The sequence below is a fragment of the Lonchura striata genome, chromosome 5 (genome assembly GCF_050655825.1).
Source record: "Lonchura striata isolate lonStrDom1 chromosome 5, ASM5065582v1, whole genome shotgun sequence".
NCBI classification, from domain to species: domain Eukaryota; kingdom Metazoa; phylum Chordata; class Aves; order Passeriformes; family Estrildidae; genus Lonchura; species Lonchura striata.
This window is the reverse complement of record NC_140707.1, coordinates 23,306,292-23,315,928: the sequence shown is the minus strand read 5'-3', so window position 1 is coordinate 23,315,928 and position 9,637 is coordinate 23,306,292.

The following is a 9,637-nucleotide window of genomic DNA, read 5'->3' as shown; positions in this document are numbered from 1 at the left end:
GTGTTGCAAAGGTTGATGAGGAGGCTAGCACTGTTGGAGTGAACCCAGAGGTGTGGGCATTCCCAGGGGAATGTGGAAAACTGGATGTGGAGCCTCTCCACATGACTCTGAGGAAACCTGGACAAAAGGTGTCTAAAAAACACCACCCTGTTTTAAGGGAGGGAAAGTAGGGGTTCCAGCCTGCTGTTGTTAGTCTTTGTTGAAGGCAGGACTTTTTGAGCCACGTGTGTCTTCTTATGACACTGCTGTCCTGACAGGTAGGAAATCAGATAGAATTTAGAGACTCATGCGAGATTATTAAACCCAGGCACTCCACAGTCCCGGATCCTTGTACCATCCTGCACCTGATTCCCTCCTGACACTGCTACTAAAGGATGCTTTCTGGGATGCCCACTTACAGAGCAGAGTCAACAGAATGTTGCCTTTGAGTGGGAGCAAGAGGCAGAAGGGATTATTTGGGCAAGAGGTTAATTTACTCCATCCCTAGGAATGAGGTTATTGCAGTATGTGAAGAACTTGCTCCGCCTGTCAGGAGAATGGGACGAGCTGGTAGGGGAAGGCACTGTGCAATTATTCACTTTTCTGGCTGCGAGGGAGGCTCGGAGTGCCTGAAGGGAAGGCACAGGTGGTGGAGGAAAAGGCTGAATGTTTGGGGCCTATTTTGACTGAAGACTTGGAAGTGTGATGGCTCAGAGGAAGTCCAGGAACTCTTGGAAGTGCCTTTGGCCAGGAGTGAAGGGGAGCTGTGACAATTTTTGGGATGAAGAGGGTATTGCTGGAAGTGGATTAAGGACTTTTTATTCTGTGATTTTTTAACCCAAGATAGTCCCTATGTTGTTGTATAGACACCAGAAGGAAAGCAGAACCTACCATTACAAGAAAGGTTGATTAATGCCCCAGCTTTTGCTCTCCCAGGCCCAGAAAAGAATTGGAATTGTATGTGGATGTTGAACACGGTTGTGCCAAAGGAACAACAGCACCGAGCTTCAACATAACTAATCACCATTTGTTACCTGTACCAACAACATTTAACCTTGCACAGACATTGCTAACAACATCTCCAATCACAACGTGCCACCTGCACCAACAACATTCAACCCCACACACACATCGCCAACCACACCTCCCCAAAAGTTCAAATTTTATTTTTGTTCATAACAGCTTTGATGGTAACTGATGGCAGGTAAAGTCTGGCATCAAATTCTAAAGGGGTGACCAGCACTAGATTGTTCCAGTATGAGAGCCATGTTTAATGGAACAGGAGGATTTGAACCTGAGAAGCAGAAAAGGTGATGGATCTTCAAGAACTATAGGATGAAAAGGAATTACTGGATGTGCTCTAGTAAAAAAAGGGAATTGCAAGAAGGGGGGAAGCTAACATGCACATGGTCAGCACAAGCACAGAACTATAGGCTTTAATAAAAGTCTGCAAAATGTATCAAGGAAAGGTAGTGAATGTATTTCCAGATTAAAAGTATGCAAGTGGGGTGGTTCATGCTTTGGAGAATGATTTCAGAATATGTGATGGTGAAGGCAATGGACTTGGATGGGGGAACTCACTTGACAGGGGGATCCTTGAAGAGATTTGAGAATTCTGTGGGAATTCCATGCCTCCTGGCAACCTGAGAATTCAGGTCAAGTAGAAGGGATGAATGGAGTAATAAAGAAACACGCTTTGAAGCTGGTGACAGAAACTAAGATGCCATGGGTATGGCTTTTGCCATTAGCGTTGGCAAGAATAAGAGCTACACCAGAGGGAATATTCAATGATTCCACTTTGAATTATCTGGGATTCTTACCGTGTTGATTTTTAAAGTGGCAGGGAGGTGAAGATACATATTTAAACCAGTGTGTGACCAGAAGACTGTATCTAGTCTAATCTCTTTGACAGGAAGCCTCGTTAGCAGAGACTCTGCCTTTGGACTTTGCTGTCCAGGACATGCAGCCAGGACTGCAGAGACAGCAGCTGGGAGAGCTGGACATGGGTGGACCCTTGGGTCAAGGTCTCTAAAGGCCTAGAGATTTGGACTTCTCAGCTGGAAGAAAAGGATGGGAGACCTGGGCTGCATGTAGGCACAGACAAGGACCTCTAGGGATTAATGGAATAATAAGAACTGTCATTGTCTCTTTTATTCTCTGTATTTACTTGCCATGCCTGGTGCAGGGATGGACCAGATGTGGAGAAGTCAGGAGGGTGTGTTCCAAGGGCTCCAGGTTGCTATAAAGGATGAAGTTATTAGTAACTCAGGTTTGTAAAGAGAAATTGAGAAATAAGAGGAGGGATTGAGAGGCAAGTCATGTCTTCACAGACATGTGGACTGGTGAAGGTGTGGGTGTTAACACATTTGAATTGGGTCTCTACAGACTTTCAGACTTTGGGCAGCAGATTTGTTGCAGAACACAGACAGCTCCTGACATGGACAAGGGACTGCACAAGGCTGAAGTTTTGCACTTTGGGGTAAAGCAAAGGGGGAATATGTTGTAGGCAATTAGGGAAGGCTGTGCCTTCCTGCTACCTCAACCAGTGGGAAAAGGAAGAGGGCAACATGCAGCCAGGATTAGGATAAATGGAGGCTGATCCTTCCAAAATGCAGGTGTACCCCAGGAGACTCTCTTTATTTGAATAAAGCTGAAGGACTCCTCTGTCTCCTTTTTCCACAAAAACCTCTGGAGTTTTTCCTCAAAACAAATGACCTCAAGTAACCCTGGGTTTCAGCCAGAGTCCGGAATGGAGTCAGCAAAAGGGAAAACCCAGATGGGATCACAGCTGGAGTCTGGAATGGAGTCAACAAAAGAGAAAACCTGGTCCAGATTGTGGCTGGAGTCTGGAATGGAGTTGTGTCCCAGACTGAGAAGCAAGATGTATTTCAATTCCCATCTGTATGGCAGTTGTCTTCTGTTAAGTGAGCAGTTTTCCTTCTCTCTTTCACAACCAGTCCTCTCTCAGGGGAGACATCTGCTGGTAACGGGCTACTGAATGCATGACTGATAAGAACTGGAACATCTCACTGTGAGATGCTCCACCCAGAGGGAGGTGCCAAGCATTCCTAACTGGATATAATCTGGGTTTCGGGGGCATCAGAGGCAGCCTTTCCACTGGTTCCCAAGAGGGACAGCTGGGATTTTCAGAGAAAGAGTACACCCTTCTACAGGATCACAGCTCCAACAGAACCACATCTGCCACTCCAGGAGGACTGCAGCCATTCCCAATTTGGACGGCTACCAACACGCTGGCCAAAAGGGTTCCAGGTTGTATTCTGACTCTGTCAGTGGTTTTCCTTTTGTATTGCTGCATGGATTTCGTTTCTTTTCTCTTTTCCTAATAAGTTGGGTTTCTGACTTGGTATCTCTCACCGGTTTTTCTTTCAAACCAGAACTGTTTGGCAAATGGGAAACCCAGGACCGGAGTTCGAAATGGAGTCAGCAAATGGGAAAACCTGGACTGGATTTAGGCTGGAGCCTGGAATTGACTGGGCAAAAGGGAAAACCCGGAGCAGATTGTGGCTGGAATGGAGTAGGCAAATTTCTTCAGGGCAGTTGTATCATCATGGTCTTCAAGATCCCTTCCAACCCTCTGTGATTCTTGCTTGCCTCCCATCACTTTTTCCCAGGCTCTGGTCCTTGCTTGCTTGTGGCAATTTGAACTTTCTGGGGGAAAGAAAAAAATCTCCACTGTGCCCTGTTTTTCACTGCTCTGCAGGTTCTCACCAGGTCTCTACTGATGGCAGTGATGGTTCAGGTGGGCACAGGGTGCACAAGGCTTGGAGCATGCATGGGAGCGTGGTTCCCATTCTCCCTGGTCTGAGAAGGGGCCAAGACCTTTCCTGTGGCAGAACCGCTGGAGTTAGGGCAGCCAGGCTGCAAGGGCAAGAAGGCAGTTTGGCTTAAAGCACTGCTTGAGGCCCTGGCTCACCTGGATTCTCCATGTGGATTTGTTTCCTTCCTTTGAGCATATGGGACAGATGTAGAAAAGTCCAGACGGTATCTAAGCTTAATTCAATTTACTTGAACTATGTTAAACATCAAAAATTAAAAATGTGTATATATGTTCAAAAGAGGGTGTGAAATATGCTTTTTGTCAGTGCATTTGTTTAGGGTGCTGCTTTGCAAAGTCATCCTGAAACCAGCTCCCTACTGCACTAACAATAAAAGATTGAAAAGGGAAGTTCAGTGTTTGTACTTGTTCATTTTCACTGACTTAAGCAAAAAACTGCCAGTCATGTCAAATTAAATTATATGGTTTTGTATTTCCATTATATTTATATTACACTGTATTACTGCAGTTGAATTAGACTATTTTCCATGGGGTCTGGGCTGTGACTACTGAATTTAACTCACTTTACGCAAGAGCTACCCTTAATTAGACTTGAGCTGAGAGCAGAACTGCTTTGTCTAACACTGCAGACCACTGTGGTAGCAGAATACCACAGGCTCTTAAATTACTTCAAAAGAGATATTCACTGTCTGAACAGCTGGAACTGGATGGACAATTCCAGAAATCCTTCTCAGTGAGCACCTTCACCCTAGGAAGACAGCAGTCCTTGGTCAGACCCTGCCAGCCCTTACAAACCAGCCTGGCTGGACTGGCTCCTTCACCCTTCACTCATTCACCAGGTTTCAGGCTTCTCCCTGTAGGATTTCTGGGAGTCCCTGCACTGTTCCTGGAAATGAGAATTGTGGGAGCTGTCGTTTTGTTGTTTGTGCCTCTTTCCTAAACTTGTCAGCAACTCTTGATGCCTCCAGAGGCCAAGTTAACAAGTGAGGGCATCAAAAGGACCATTGCCTTGATCAGAAATGTGTCATCAGTTCATTAACAACAAAAAATTCCCTCATTCCATCATGAAAAATACATTGTTGTACTCTAGCAGTTTACATTATTCAGAAACAACACTTAAGGTAGCAAAAATAACCTCTATCCAGTAAAATAGATATTCAGCAGGTACCAATAGAAATCTCAAAAAAAAAAAAATTATTTTGAACTTCTGGACAGGGATGTTAAAAAGTAATTAAATTCTATTTTGTATTTATTTAAACCTCCTGTTTTCCCACCTACCTCTCTACTATCACATGCTTACTGACTTTTCCAGTTTCTCCTTATTATGGGACAAAGCTTTAGAGGCAATTTAGCCAGTATGAATCAGAGGTGGGATTTTTTTTTCCCCTGTTTTTTTTTGCTTTTTTCTTAAGGATGTTCTTGGGCTATTCTCTTTTGAAAGAAAGCTCAAAACCCAGCAAATGACAGTGGGAGTTGAGGAAATTGTAAACCTTCATGCTGCTATCACCACACTGGCAATAATGAAGTGACCATACCTTTGCACAAGTATTTGTAACTTATTTTAAATTTTACCTTTTGTAGAGGAAGGCTCATCTTCCGAAGGCAGAACATTTTCCACATGTGTAGGTAAGGATGTACACGAGCCACAGGAGTACCAAACTTCGGATTATGTAAAGCAATAGTCAACTGTTCTAAGAAACAGGAAAGGCATGAATGCTTGAGAATGATTGCTGATAATTCAGTGAAGAGAAAATTAATGTGAAAGAACTTGAATGAATAATTTAAAGCCTGTCTTTTTATATTTTTTTTTTGTCTGATCATTCTTGACTGGCCACGTATAAATTGCTATAAAAATGAACAATCTCTGATATAAATGTAAATCAGGCAGAAATTTCTTAACTTAATCAAACTAACAAACGACACGAGCTCCCTCATTTGTCTAGGCTTTGTCAAAAGCTGTGCTACCACAGCTCCTCACCTAAATTAGGGAGGTGCCTATGTGCATGCTGCAAGCATTCCCACTGCAGAGCATCTTAGTAGTAAAGAGCCAAACTCTGCAGTATATGCTAACACCAGTTAGAAGCTTGAGAGCTTGTTTTCTGAGGAAGAATGTAATTCCTTGGCAATTCCCAAAGCTGTTGATTAGCTGCAGAGCAGGGAAAAATTGCTAGCTGGGCTGTGGAGGCAGAGCTCTCAGGGAAGGTCTCAGTGGTCTGCAGCAGGAACTTTGGGCACAGCAGCAAAAATGGGTCACATCCTCCGCGCCTTCTGGGGGCAGCCTGCAACAAGGATGTGGTTTCTCGTCTTCTGTGCGTGAGGAAACCCGTTTGGCATCTCTTCAAGTCTTCCCCTCGCTCAGAGCTGGAGGGTTTGCCCCTAAATGAGCAGTGTTGGCTGGTGGCTGCCTGCGTTTTCCGAACTCCGCGGTGAGTTGTTCAGGCAGCGTCTGGCAGCAAGGTGGGATTGCTTGCAGGGCTTAACCCATGGACGAGGTGATGCCTTGCAGTGGGAGCACCCTTCCCTGGTGTTATTGATCAGCAGAAAGAAAGCTCTGATGAATTCTGTGGTCCTTTCTGTCACCAAAAAAAAAAACCCCAAAAATAACAAACAAAAAGAGTAGTATCCTGCTCCAATTAATTAAACAAACTGATATGCATTCCGTGCTTAAATCGCACTTTGCATATCCATAATCTCTGCGCTACATTTTATGTATACTTTACCCTTGAGTAAAAATTTGTGAGCATATAAATGCTTTCTCATATAATCTTGCTAAAGCACGCTCTTCCCTATAAATATTCATACTACTGCCAAAACATTTGCAAGCTTTCCCCAAAGGTGAAATATGTGTAATGTACTTTGCCTTCTGGGTATAAATATTATCCAATACATTTTGGTTAATATGAATACACTAATTATTCTTGTAACCCTTTTTAAAAGGGTCATCCTCATGATGTGAATTTTTAAAAAATGTAATTACAGTAATTGGATACTTAATCTAATTAAAATTGGCTTTATCTTTAATAGGAATTTTTCTAAAGAGGCAGAATGACAATTGACTTTCTGATAATCACTGTTTTCTTTCAGCTAGAGGATGCATTTAGTACAGTAGGAACCAGAGAACATGGATTTTTCTACCACATGGCAGCCACCTTTAGGGCCAGTTAAACTACAATTTTATCCATTACCAGTCAAAACTTCCATTTTACTTGGAAATAAAAGTTCTTCATGCTGAATTGATTTCATTGTGGCTCAGGTAGAGATAATTTAGGAAGTGTTTATGGTGCTGATTATGATGCAAGGCATGCCTTAGAGAAGGTGTTGCACAGGGGAAGGTGCCAGCTTCCCAAAGCCTGACTCTGTTCAAGTATGTAGGCACAATCATGTGCAATGAAATCCTCTGTCTTTGGGAGGTGCACCTGGATGGACCCCAGCATGCTTGGGGTGCATGTAAATTCTCCCTGACATCAGCAGAACTCCAGACTATTTGGATTATCTCCTGGATTTATAATTCAGATCAACATTTCTAATGCGCTCTCTCTTAAATTCACTTTCCATGCAGAGTGACAGGCAGGACTGCCACTGTTCAAAGGGGGAAAATGATTTTGAGTCCACACTGCAGCTGTTACTGTGGGAAGCCAAGGAGAACAAGTTAGGAGTTGTATGGGAAAGAGTGGAGAAGTGGGTTCATGTTGCTGCCTTCGGATACCTGTGACATAAACATTTATGTCTGCTATAAAGCTGCTGCACCTTCCGGGGCCTTTGCTTTACTGGAAGCCAGGCAAGAGAGAAAGGCCTTCAAGGAAAATCAATCAACTCTTTTGTAGGCTCAACTTGCCAGTGGTGTGTTCCCATATGACTAAAGACAGACATATATTTCATAGAGGAATAAATAATTGTTTTCTAAGAAGGATAATCATCTACATCTACAAATTATTTTCAAAAGAAAGATTAGGGGAAAAAAAGAAAGATTACATAGAATGAGCCAAATCATGACCTAGTGAAGGAGACACCACTGATTTTGATATACATGTATTGGCTGTTCTCAGTGTCTGCTGGGGGATAATCTGATTGCCAGAAGAGTCTTTGGGGTTTTGTCCCTGCAGCCTGGTCTGTGCCAAAGTGAGACCAGACCCCTCTGCAGGATGGCTGTGCCAGTTCTGACAGGAAATCTGTGCCAGTGTCTCTGTGAATGCTCTCTGTGCCTCTCCCATGGGCCCAGCTGCTGTGCCTGGGGAGTCACCTGGGGCTGACAGACCAGAACCACCCGCATCACATTTCCACAGGAAGCTGATCTTTGTGCCCAGACATTTTGCTTAGGAAGCTGCTCTTTATGCCCAGACATTTTCCTTAGGAAGCTGATCTTTGTGCCCAGACAGTTTCCTTAGGAAGCTGTTCTTTGTGCCCATTTTTCTTAGGAAGCTGCTCTTTGTGCCCAGAGAGCTCCTGCTGAGCTCAGCCCCCTTGCAGCTCCCTCGGGCAGGCAATCAGCTAATGAGCAAAGAGAGAAAGTTGTAATACTGTGCTACTTTTTGGATCAGGAGGAATAAATACTTCTGCTGAGCATGTGAGGTAGCAGTGACTGCCGTGCTGCTGAAGGAAAAGCGTGTGGAGGTGATGCTATGATTGAAACACCGTGTTTCAGCAACAATCTGTATGTGGGACACATGATAGCAAGGGGGCTTCTAAGAGAACCACTTATGTACTGTGAAAGATCATAAATTTTGTAGTGAAATTAGCACTGATTAAAAGAAGCATTTCAATTAAAAAACCAGGAAAAACCAGGTACCAGGGAAAGTTGATCATAAAATGAATGCATAAGTTGTAAAACATCATCAGAAGTACCAAGGAAGCTTCAAGTTTTATCTAAGAACTGCAAGTGGCCTCAAAATTTAGCTTTCAGCTTATGAAAAACATTTGCCATATAAAAAAATGCTCATGCTGGAAATACTGAAAAGCATGTCATTTCCCATCAGTTTGTTTTATCTTGATATCTTTGTGCAAGCTGAACTCTGGATAAAGAAATAAGGATATTATATGCTAGGCTTCACTAAGCTTGAAGATTGCATGTTGAAATTAAACATGGAAGCAGTACTGAACTTTTCAGTGCACCTTTAGTGGCAGAACCCCAGGGCACTGGCAGGTTAAGTGGTCCTGTACCCGAGAGACACAGACATGGCAGTGTGGGGAGGTTCTGCTGCTATACAGAAAGTAAATTTTTAGGCCTGGCAGTACTGCAGAAATGCTTCAGGAGGCGAGGAAAGGCAGCACTGTGGTGGCCAGCAGTGTGAACTGCCATTTTTCCAGACCTGAAGAACCTTCTGGTTGGTGTTTTTGTTTTGAGGCCATTATTAGCTACTCAATTAAAAAAAAGCTGAAAGCACAATGATTCACTAGAAAAATCTGAGTTCAGAAATAAATTTTTGGAGTGCCATAGGAATTCCTGTCCCTATTTACAAGGCCAGTTCAAGCTACACTTGTAGGCCTTGTAGTAGCTTGTGACTGAGGAATCTTGGCAGATGCCCATCCGAATACTTAGAAAAACAGAAACTATGTGGATCCACAATCTGTCTTGGGTAAAATCTCTGCACTGCTGATGTGGTCTCCAGATAGGCTTATTGTGAAACTAATATCAAATATTGCTCTAAGCATGAGAGAAAATTATTGCTGGCTGAAAGGAATAGATGTGTCCAGGGAGGGAAAAGAGTCTGTTGCCTGTCTTCTCTTTGCAGACGTGCAAATGTTCCTCATCTATCAGTGGTGCAGTTGCAGCAAGAGACTGGCAAGTAACCAACTTGACATCCATTTATCCTACAAAACCACAGGAAAAGTTTTCTTGCCTAAAAGAAATCTGCTCTTGTCTAA